Source organism: Pinus tabuliformis, chromosome J (genome assembly GCF_031772625.1).
Source record: "Pinus tabuliformis cultivar Carrire ecotype Pingquan chromosome J, CPIR1, whole genome shotgun sequence".
Taxonomy (NCBI): domain Eukaryota; kingdom Viridiplantae; phylum Streptophyta; class Pinopsida; order Pinales; family Pinaceae; genus Pinus; species Pinus tabuliformis.
The window spans coordinates 50344581-50357440 of record NC_142295.1 but is presented as its reverse complement, the minus strand read 5'-3'; positions in this window follow the sequence as shown (position 1 = coordinate 50357440).

The window sequence follows — 12860 nt, the reverse complement described above, 5'->3', positions numbered from 1 at the left end:
TTTATCATATATCTTGCCATACAAAGGTTGAGGATTCCTAGGCCTAATCGAGACTCCATCCTCCAGGATTTATCGTATATCCCGTCATTCACCGACTAAGGATTGCTAGGCCTGATCAAGGGCACACACCTCTAGGATTTACCGTATATCTCGTCATTCACTTGTCAAGGATTCCTAGGCCCACCAAGGCACACAAATTTCATCTTTACCATAATCTCAGTCCAGTTCAAGGATTCTTAGGCCATGTGTTCTTTCTTTCAAAGACCACCTCACATATTTTGAAACAGTACGGCAATCCAACTCAACCAAATCCAAGAGAACCCATCACACCATGGCTATCTGAAAATGGCAAGGCAAGGCTGAAGAAAACTGTCACACCTGGCAAAACCCATGCTAATGATAGTGAGAGAACCAAAAACACACATGCATGTACCAAGCAGGCTAAATCTAGTAAGGAAATCACACATGTAAATCGATACCTACAAGTAATCCTGTCGTAGCTTCTTGATCCTACACTTCCTTGTCTGAAATTTGCCTTCTTCGTCCTTCCTTTACTTTCCTTGATCCAATGCTACAGTGCTCCAAAAAAACTTTAAGTGTCCAAGAGTGTCTGAGAGAGAGATGTAGAAATTCTCACTGTAGATTAAATTGATTATGCAATGTACTAAAGCAAAATGCTTAATCTACTTCTACTATAAAACTTGCGGAAGCTTAAAAATCTTGCGGAAGCTTAATCGATTTTGAGCAAGATCAAACAGAACTCATATAACAAAGAAGAAGATTCAATCTCACATGAAACACAGAAGAATACTCTAGGAAAAGCCTCAGCGAAAAACCCTGCTATCTGTATTATCATACAAGTGGAAATATCTCAAGATTACATAAAGCTTTAGCTCTCAAGCTATCCAGCTCTTAGTACAATCCCTCACTGCTACCCATAGACAAAATAGACAACACATATGCCTTCCTTCAGTCCTTCAAGCCTCCTGTTTCCTTGCACAGTTTCTCTTGGGTCCTCCAGCTGCCACCTGTGTGATTCTCACCTTACACACTGCTCTGACCTCTGTAGTAACTGTGTAATCCTGAAGGAATGAATTCCTTCTGCATCCAAGAGATTTTCTTATAGGAAAATCCTAGCAACTGATAGTAAATTGTCCCTTCCTTTAATCTCAACTGGGTCTCTGTCTGAACTGACATGCATGAGATATTTATGAGAGAATATTCAGTTATCTGGAGAACACTAGTTGCATGCATGCATGCATTAACTAATCGAACTCACAATTAGTTCCACAAACTATTTGGAACTAATTTAACTGGAATTAACTCAATTAACTGAGCTAACTAATTACAACTCAAATACAACTCATCCTTATCTCCTTAATTAAGGGATAACTTCCTCAATCAAAGGGATAATTGTTGCATGTCTTCACAGAGACTTCATGTTTGATTTTCACCAACTAATTAACTCAAGAGGAATTAATTAATTATTTATCAAACAGCTGGTGAGACTAAATTCGAATTTTAATTCTCAATTTTAATTCAGGGACTAATTAAAATTGGAATCTATCCTGAAATGCTATCTATAGCAATGTTATTTATAGCATTTTTATTTTTTTGCATTCCATGTTGCTATTTTCAACACTGGTACCTGAAATGCTATCTATAGCAATGTTATTTATAGAATTTATATTTTTAGCATTTCTTGTTGCTATTTTCAACACTCCCTCTCAACAAGAAAGGCATTCAACTCGAACCCGATCCTCAACCTTTGGAATGTTTTGCATGCAACACTTCTCTCAAGTGTTGTTGTTGCAGCAACTCCATAAACAAAAAATATACAACCTGAATCAGTATGATGCATCTGTCATCAAAGTCTCTGACTGTCATTGCCTCTGTCGACTGAAAACTCAGCACCTTTGTGCTGTTCAGTATCTGATTGCTCTAGCCTCTGTCGCTTTGATCTTTGACTGCATCAATCCCACTGATTCCACCCACTGCATCTGTGTTGTTGTTGGTTCTATCTCCCACCACTGCATCCGCACTACACCTGCTCTCATCATGTTGCATCGTGCTACCTAATGCTACACTGCAACTCAGTTACTGAGAAGTAAGTAACTGATCTCCCAACTAACCTCCCTGTTGGACTAGAAACACCCTCTGATGTTAAAGTTCCCTCTGCCGCTCCATCCGCATCTGTCTCTACCCACTCAGTCAGTCTTGCTACTCCTCGTCGGGGCTCCCGTAGCAAGTTCTAATCAAAGGATACCTCAAGGATCCTGCCCCTATTTAAGCCTTCTTGGGACTATCTCTTCACATCACCCCACCTCACACCTGGAGGTATGGCTGCATGTGCTCCCTTTGCCCACTTGGCTCGAAATTCCCCCCTACTAGAGGTCTCTACATGAGTGGATGCCTCCACTCAGTCTCCTCTCGGTTTCTCCAATTGTGGCTACTCCACAACCTCCTGAAACTGCTTCACCAATTCTGGCTCCTCCACAATTTTCTGAGACTTCTTCTGAGGCTGCATGTTGAGAGGTAATGTACTCTCCCTCTCAACCACCAAGTCTCCAACATTTGCCTTGCTCCTCAAGGCTTTGCATGCATCTTGAACCTCAAGAGCATACAGGTTCTTGACTCGTGAACCGATCTGCTTCACCTGTCTCGTGGTGATGTGTCTAAGGAAAACTTTTCCCTTACTGAAGACAACATCATAGCCTTTATCCTCCAACATCGCGATCGATACCAAGTTCTTCTTTAGTCTAGGCACATACTTCACATCTGTTAAGGTAATGAGAGCTCCATGCTCCCTTTGAAAAGCAACCGTGCCCACTCCTGAAACACTATACTTTTCATCATTACCCATCTCTATGCGCATCTGGAGGTCTTTCTCCTCCAAGGTACTGAACAAACTCTTATCGTCGGTCATGTGGAATGAGGCTCCACTGTCAAGAAACCAACCACAACCCATCATCGATGAAACCATGCATGTGATGAGGGTAAAATCCAATTCGAACTGAGAGGCCAATGCCTCACCTTCAGATCCTTCCGAGGATCCCTTCTTGGATTTCTTCAATGGACAATTAGTTGCATAATGGCCCACCTCATGACAATTAAAGCATCTCACTTTAGATTTGTCAATCTTCTTCCCACCATGGGAAGAACTCGATTTGGAATGAGAATCCTTCTCCTTCCCTTTCCTTGCCTTACTGGCTAAGGCTAGATTTTATTCATCCTCCTTAGATGAAGAACCATCTCTAGTGCTCCTCCTGATCTCCTCCTACATCAGATCCGACCACAGTCGTTCCCAATCTGGCAGTTTCTCTCTTCCATTCACTAAGTCCTGGTAGCTATGCCAACTCTTAGGAAGACCGAGGAGAGCAAGACTCACCATGTCATCATCGGCTGTCGTGATTCCTACACTTCCAAGCTCATCTCTGTAGGTGGTGAGCTTGTTCAAATATGTAGAGATCATGTCGCCCTTTTCACACTTGATTTTCCGAAGCTTGTCCTTCAGTGCCAGCTTCCTCTGGTTGCTGTTGTTCTGATATAGATCCTTCAATGTCTTCCACATTGAAAACGAAGTCTCCTTCCCATGGAGACTTGAGACAATATGGTCTCGAACTCCCTCCAGAAGAATCCTCCTCGCTCTTGCCACACATTTCTTCCATTCCGCTAATTCTTGGGAATTAGTTGTTGTTGGCTTGGGGACTTCTTGATCAATGAAGTCCTTCAAACCGTTGTCCTCTAATATCGCTTCCATGCGATCCTTCCAGGATATGTAATTCGAGCTGCCATCCAGGGCATACTCGAGTCTCAAGCTATTGAATGCCATTGGTGAACTTTGAGATGTGATAAGAAATCAATTATGTACCTACAATCAAGAATTTCCAACTTCAAACTTCTCCCTTATTTGTATATTGTTCTCTATTTTGATCACCTTTGCTCCGATACCATGTAGAAATTCTCACTGTAGATTAAACTGATTATGCAATGTACTAAAGCAAAATACTTAATCTACTTCTACTATCAAACTTGTGGAAGCTTAATCGATTTTGAGCAAGATCAAACAGAACTCATATAATAGAGAAGAAGATTCAATCACACATGAAACACAAAAGAATACTCTCGGGAAAGCCTCAGCTAAAAACCTCGTTATCTGTATTATCATACAAGTGGAAATATCTTAGGATTACACAAAGCTTTAGCTCTCAAGCTATCCAACTCTTAGTACAATCCCTCATTGTTGCTCATAGACAGAATAAGCAACACATATGCCTTCCTTCAGTCCTCCAAGCCTCCTATTTCCTTGCGCAGTTTCTCCTGGGTCCTCTAGCTGCCACCTGTGTGATTCTCACCTCCCACACTGCTCTGACCTCTGTAGTAACTACACAATCCTGAAGGAATGAATTCTTTCTGCATGCAAGAGATTTTCTTATAGGAAAATCCTAGCAACTGATAGTACACTGTCCCTTCCTTCAATCTCAATTGGGTCTCTGTTTGAACTAACATGTATGAGTTATTTATGAGAGAATATTCAGTTATCTGGAGAACACTAGTTGCATGCATGCATGCATTAACTGACTGAACTCACAATTAGTTCCACAAACTGTTTGGAACTAATTTAACTGGACTTAACTCAATTAACTGAGCTAACTAATTACAACTCAAATACAACTCATTCTTATCTCCTTAATTAAGGGATAACTTCCTCAATCAAAGGGATAACTGTTGCATGTCTTCACAAAGACTTCATGTTTGATTTTCACCAACTAATTAATTCAAGATGAATTAATTAATTATTTTTCAAACAGCTGGTGAGACTAAAGTCGAATTTTAATTCAGGGACTAATTAAAATTGGAATCTATCCTGAAATGCTATCTATAGCAATGTTATTTATAGCATTTTTATTTTTGTTTCATTCCTTGTTGCTATTTTCAACACTAGTACCTGAAATGATATCTATATCAATGTTATTTATAACATTTCTATTTTTAGCATTTCTTGTTGCTATTATCAATAAGAGAGAGAGAGAATAGAGAGAGAGCTCCAAAACTAAAGTGACAAAAAGTTGTGAATTGATCCTCATAAGCCTTTTTATTAATGAGGCCTCTATTTTCTTCAATTTCCATTATTTTCCTTCATTTTCCTCCTGACATGCAACCTGTGACCTTTCACCTTCCTTTACTTCTAATTTCAATTATTTTCATAAATAAAATGTCAATTAATGCCACTTTGTATTTTCAAAGCCTTTGGTCATTGCCTTTGCCATTTTTCTTTAGCCATAATAAACCAAATGAACACCCACACTAGGATGTTTTGCCCAACATTCAGCTTGGAATACGTGTCCCAAGACCTTGGTTATTATTTTTCCTTTGTTAACTTTATTTACATGGAATTTTGACTGGGGTTGTTACAAAACCCTCCCCCTTAGGGGAACATTGTCCTTGATGTCCAATGGCACCTACAACCAACAACACTATTGAAAGAAAAAAATACAACCCGTGGAGCATTATAACTTAGCTCGATGCAGTATTTACAATGATCAACATGTTGAGAAGCAAACCAACATGACAACATAACAACATGACAACCATAATGACATGACACCCATACCACTTATTGGAGCTTTATAACGCAGAGCATGGTGGTATTTACATCCATATACATATGTACATATACCAAAACATCACACCAAAACACATACCAAAAACATTCGCCCAACCAGTGAATGGAGAAGGATACATAGTTTGCATCTAACTTGTCATCTCCCATGTAGATTCATCAGGCCCAAATTGCTTCCACTTCACTTTAAACTGCTCTATTGTTTGATTTCGGAGCACGAGCATATTTCTTTGCAATATAAACTGATGTTTCAGCTGGAATTCTCCATTTGGCTCCACTTGCAATACACACGAGTCAATCACATGATCAACATCTTTAACATACTTCTTAAGCAATATCACATGGAAATCATCATGGAATTTCACTGTCAGAAGCAGTGCAAGTTGATAGGCTACTAATCCAATCCTGTCAAGAATCTTGAAAGGTCCACAAAACCGAGGTGCCAACTTGGCACATGATCCAATCCTCAAGGAGCTCTTCTTGGGCTTGATGCACAAGTACACTTGTTCACCAACTTGAAACTCCTTAAACAACCTGATCCGATTTGCATAACTTTTTTGCCTTTCTTGTGTTGATTTCAGATTCTTCTTGATTACCTACATTTCATGTTCCATTTTTGCCAACATATCCGATCCAATCAACACCCTGTTCACTAGATCACTCCAACTGATGGAAGTATTACAACTTCGCCTATACAATGCTTCAAACAAACTCATCCTCAAGGATTGTTGATACCCATTGTTTTAAGAAAACTCAACCAGTGGAAGATACTCTTCCCACTTATGTTGTTGATGCATCACATACATCCTCAACATGTCCTCCAATATCTTGTCGACCCTTTCTATATGTCCATCTGTTTGTGGATGATAAGTTGTGTTGAAGGCCAACTCTGTCCCCAAACCTGCAAACAACTCCTTCAAAAACTTGGAAGTGAACTTAGAATCCCTGTCTGACACAATCTTCCTTGGAAGACCATGCAACCTGACTACATCTCTAATGAATACTCGTGCCACATCACTAGCTGAATAAGTAGACTTCACTAGAATGAAGTGTGCTACCTTAGTCAACATGTCCACCACAACCATGATGGAATCATGTTGTCTAGATGTCCTTGGAAAACCTGTGATGAAATCCATGGAAATGACCTCCCACTTCCACTCTAGAATCAGAATCGGTTGTAGTAGTCCACTTGGATGCTTACATTATGCTTTCACTTGCTAACAGTCCAAACATCTAGCCACAAACTCTTCCATGTCCTTCTTCAGATTCGGCCAATGATAAATTTTATTTATTGTTGTCAATGTCTTATGGTATCCTAGGTGACCTGAATACGATTTTACATGAAACTCTCACAAGATAGTCTTCTTGAGCTCACTGTCATTCGACACATATATCTTGTCCCTAAATCTGACCAAACCATCTATTGTAAGACAATAGTCCACATCCTGACCACTTGTACCCTATTGTAACCTATGCATAAGCTCCATGTACCTTCCATCCCATTGTCCTGCCTGCAAGATTTGATCTTGTAAGTCTATCCCATAAGAACTCATAGATGTTATGTGATTCACATGTACTCTCATGCTAAGAGCATTTGAAACCCTGTTCTCCTTACCCTTGATGTACATGATCTCAAAGTCGAACTCATTGATCGTGGCCAACCATCTAGCTTGCCTAACTTTCAGATTCGGTTGGTCAAATAGATACCTCAATCCACTGTGATCACTCATCAAGATGAGTTGGTTGCCAAGAAGATAGTGTCTCCACATCTTCAAAGCATCGATGATCACTGCCAACTCAAGATCATGTGCTGGATATTTCTGCTCATGGTTATTCAGTTTCTGTGACTCATAGCATACTACCTGCCCTTCCTGCATAAGGACTCCACCAAGTCCTCTCTTGTAATCATATGTACACACCACAAATTCTTTGTTCTGATTTGCAATCTTTAACACTAGAGCATTTGTCAACAATTGTTTTAACTACTCAAAACTTGCTGCGCATTCCTCTGTCCATTCAAACTTCTTACCTTTCCTCTGCATGGACGTAATAGGATTTGTAATGTGAGAGAAGTTCTTGATGAACCTCCTATAATAACATTCCATCCCCATAAATTATCTTACCTCATCCACATTTCTAGGAGTTGCCCACTCCATGATAGCCCTTATCTTCTTTGGATCTACTGCTATGCCTTCCTTAGAAACAACATGTCCCAAGTAATGTACCTCTGTCTAAAAGAAACTTCATTTACTGAGCCTAGCATACAATTGATGCTCTCTCAACAATCTCAAAATTGTTGTTATGTGCTCAACATGCTCTTCCTCATTTTAAAAATATATCAAGATGTCATCAATGAATACAATAACAAACTTGTCCAGATAAGGACTCAACACACTATTCATCAAGCACATGAAAGTAGTTGGAGAATTAGTCAAACCAAATGGAGCTACCATAAACTTAATAATGTTCATAATTGGTCCGGAAAGCAGTCTTGTAGATGTCCTCTTCTTTAATGTGTACCGGATGATATCTTGATCTCAGATCAATCTTTAAGAACACTGTTTCTCCCTTCAATTGATCGAACAAGTCATCAATACTCGACAACGAAAACCTGTTCTTGATGGTCACCTTGTTCAACTGCCTGTAATCAATGCATAACCTGATAGTACGATCCTTTTTCTTTAAAAACTACGTTGGTGAACCCCAAGGTGATACACTTGGCCTAATATATCCCTTATCAAGCATTTCCTTCAACTGTAACTTCATATCTCCTAACTCTGGAGTGTTCATCCTGCATGGTGCCTTTGATGCTTGTGTCGCCCCTTATTATGCGAGATTTACGAGTGTGGACAAAATTATCTCCCCTAGGTTTGGTGGCTAACCCAGAACAACAGAAAGACAAAGGACACAATGTTTTCCTGAAAGCAAGTAGATGAAGGGATGAAACCTACTTTGAATATGTTATATGTTTCGCTCCTTTAGCTTGAATGCTCCAATCCTAGCTCCAACTACCAAAATTAGAACCTTCACAACCAAACAACATAAGCCAAGAAACTATGAGATCTATGTAGCATCATTTATCTACTTCATTCAACATATCAACATGGTATTGAAATACATGAAATAATGACATCACACATACGAAAAAAAATAACTCTTTGTATTGATGTAAATGGAGTGAGTTACAACCATAAATAGGTGTTGATCTTGTAAAAGAGCTCCTCCAAGTTGTTTAATTGTCATTCCTTTGTCACAAAGTGTACCTCCAATAACCTTAAATGCATGAAAGGATAACTCTCACAACAACAACATAATGGTACAATCACTCTCCAAAAACCAACCCTTTTCATATGGAAGGTTGTACATATATAGAGGAGTGAGGTAAGTTGGGAGTTCTTGTCCTTTTACCAATCTTGGGATTGGGATCCACTATTGATGGGAGGACGAGATCTAAGGATAAGGGATGGAAACTCCAAGGTAGGATAGGATAGGATTCAAAAGTTTTATCTGAGGTAAATGGTTACAATAGATTCTGGAAGCTTCTAGAAATGGAGGCTTCAAGATTGTCTCTCTTTTTCTCAAATTTCTGGAACCAACGCAGGTGTAAAGGGTATAAACATGTAGGTGATCAACGCAGGCCACAATGGAGCAACCTGTAGGTGAACATTGTCCAACAAGAGGCCAGGGTGTGTTGGTCCTAAAAATGGCTCAGATGATGCATTTTAGGCCATAAACTCTGGGGAATCAGAGAGTCATGCATAAGGCTTTGTGCAATGATGATGTAAAGGGGGAATAGGATGTGAATGATCCAGTTTGGAGGTTGATTGATTAGATGAGACGAAATAGCCCATAACAGAGTGCCCCTTTGTTACAGGTCTATTTGGGCACATCACTCTCGACAATCAGATAAGTGTAAACAGGGTCTATCAAACCCTAATTCAGTTGCTACATGCCACTTGATTGAGTGCTTTCATCCATGAAAGTTTTCTGACTTCAAACCCTGTTGAAGTGCTTCCTTGGGTCACCAGCGCACCCCTAGTCAGGGGTAAGTGCTCTGCAGAGCAGGTAGCCCCATTCAAGGCTACGTTGCAGAGCACCTAAGCCCACTCAAGCCTGCGCTGGGCGAGAATCCTCAAAATATTCAATGGATCCTGAGTATATTCCTCCTTTCTAGAGCCTTCTAGAAGGAACACAACTCCTATCCTATCAAGATGAGCTTGACTTAGGATAGCTTTGGATCATCTAATCCTCTATCCTATCATCCCTTTGAACATGGAAACTAATCATCCAATTATGGAAAATCATTCAATGCAATATTAATGACAAAACCACTTGCATTCATCTGTAAATTGGCCTCCCATCATAGAGCCAAGGAGCTTGGATATTATAAAGAAATATTGTTGGTTTAGAGACTTGAAATCGTTGTCAAAGTAATGTTATGTTTTTGGATTGATGTTGCTATTGGTGTGATGAGGGCTTGGACTAAGCTGGATGAGTGACATGAGATCGAACCACATTGGGTGTAACTTCTCCTTCTATCAATCAATAAAGTTGTTTGTTCCTTTTCCAATACTTTTGTCTATATCTATGATGAATGTATGTACAAATGCTGTCAATTTCGTTTTTTTTAAATAAATAAATCATATGCTTTGATTGCTGTCGTCTTCTGTTTATGTTGGCAGGTACCAATTGAGCAAATTCAGTTTGAGCAGGAGAAACGGGAGCAACTCAAAGGAGATCAAAGGAAGCGAAGGATCACAAGTAGGTTCTTTTATCTTATCTGTTTATTGTAGGAAAAGGTTAAACATCTTTACTTCAATTGTTCTAAGTTTAACTACCCACTTAGGGAAGATATACTTATCGGTAGGTATAAATTTTGTATAACAAATTGGCGACCATACTTGGGAATGACCATCGTTTCTAGTAGTTATCCCTTGTCTTAGCCGCACCAGTAGACTTTGCTTGAGTTCATTTACCTATTTTTAGTCATTTTGAAGCTTGCTTGGTCAAAATGTGTGCTTATTTGTGTGCTGATAGTGCTCTCTGGCATCAACACACTGTTGTTCTTGACACAGTGCGCTGCAGAGCAACCTTAGCCTAGAGACAGTGCTCTGCAATGCACTGTCTCCCACTCAGGGCTGCGTTGGTCCCTGTCAAGAAAAAAGATGGCCAAAAACCCATCTTTTGGCTTGATTTTTTCCAAACTAGTTCACATCTTGTTTGTTGAATGGTCAATGTTTCTCTGTCCCTAAAGTCCAAATTAGCATTTCTTTTCCATGCCCACTTTGGTTTTGTTTGTTCAATGTTTCTTTATGTTTTCTTTATCATTGTCGAATCAATCCCAAAGTTAGCTTACATTGATTAGTCTTTACTTTTCTGAAAAATAATTGTCGTAAAGTCTTCATTTCTTTGAAAAAGAAACTGTCGTAAAGTCTTCATTTCTTGTGAAAAACATTGATTCATCGTTTGTGCATTTAGTTTCTTTATGTTCATCTAAACATTAAGGAATGAAAAGAAAAACATGCATAATGCATTTAGAAGTTTGTGTGTACTTGTAGGAATGGTATAGGGAAAGTTGCATTAGATGTTCTTTATGCTCTTTGTTTAAAGATTCAGATTGCTCTATCCCTTTTAGTTACGGTTTTTATTGATTAAATCAAATGAAAAGAATGTTTCCCATCTTAGTTGCATTCTAGGAGTTTCATAAACATCACGCGGTGAACCTGAAAGGCAAACATTTGAGCAAGATCAACTAAAATTTATCTCAATTAACTTAATGGAGCATTGTAACTTAACGCATAACATTTAAAGGTCTACGCTAGAGACGTGTTTTGGCGTCTTTAAACATATCAGGTATCGCTAACGGTCTGCGATACATTTCGAGTGTGATACCTCATTCCAAGTACGTAAGTATTGTTGAAAAGTTTGCAACAAGAAATGCTTGTTGAGAATGCAACAAGATGATGGATCTTAGTGGAAAGGAGTCGCCTTCACTAAGTGGGCCCGCAGGCAAATTATGGCGCAAAGTCTATTTTTGGATCACAGCAGGAGTGATTAGAGTCTATTTTTAGACTGCTAGTCAAAAATAGAAAAATCAAATATTATTGTCTCATAATAATATTTAGACTATAAACTTTATCTTATTCCTTGGAACACTTCAGTTTGAGATAAAGATGCGGCACATGCAGCTGTCAGAAGGAAATATGTTTTCTTATGAGTCAGCTGAGCTATTGCATGCAGGACATCAATTAGAACTCATGTGGTTGAGTTCTGTGGAGTTGGATGAGCAGTTAATGGAGTTGTGTTCAGTTTGACTTAGTTGAACTAGTTGTATTTAGTCTAACTGATCAATAGACTAAGTGATGAGTTGTGTGAATTAGTTATTAATTAATTCACTAATTATTAACTCATAATGCAACTGAAGAATACATCAGTTAACTCAGTGCATGTATAGTTCAGTGGAGACAGGTGTTAGAGGTTGAGATTGCTATCAATTGTGCATGAGATTGTGCACATGCATGGGATTGAGTTATGCCAATGATCTCTGCGTAGTGTGGGCCAATACCAAGTGAAATATAGCTTATGCTCACGTGATTTACAGTGTGGGTGATTTTCACAAGGTAAATAGGAGTTTGGATCAGCCATTCTCATTCATTCTCTTGCAGGATTGTGCAGTGGAGGCAGGCAAGCAACGGAGGAGATTTGGAGATCAGATCTGAGTTGTATTGTGTGTAACAGGTGGAGATAGTACTGAGTACTTGTGAGGAGTATTGTACTATGTTTGTTACATGTTCTCAATCAATATAATATACAGATAGTTGGGGTTTTTAGCGAGATGCTTTCCCCGGGAAAATATTGTGTTGATATGTGTGATTGATGCTTCTATGTGCGCATGTTATTGTTTCTGCTTCTGTAAATTGATGATCAACGTAGAGGAGGTTATGTATTATGCATGTATTCCGCAATAGTGTATAATCGGGATAATCTCTATGAATAAGTGTCATATTATTCAAAATTTCTACAAGTATATTGTAGCTCTTCCACGTACTTTCGGGTATATCAGGCGATGTTATAGTACGAAAAGTATAAGGGAATGCTCTCACTGTGCGGTTTCGCATTAGACAGCGCTAACACGGATTGGGCCTCCACGTACTTTCGGGTATATTTGGGAGGACTAAATTAGGTTGTTATCCATCTATAGGTAACCGAGTCGGTCGCCTTATATACTATGATACAC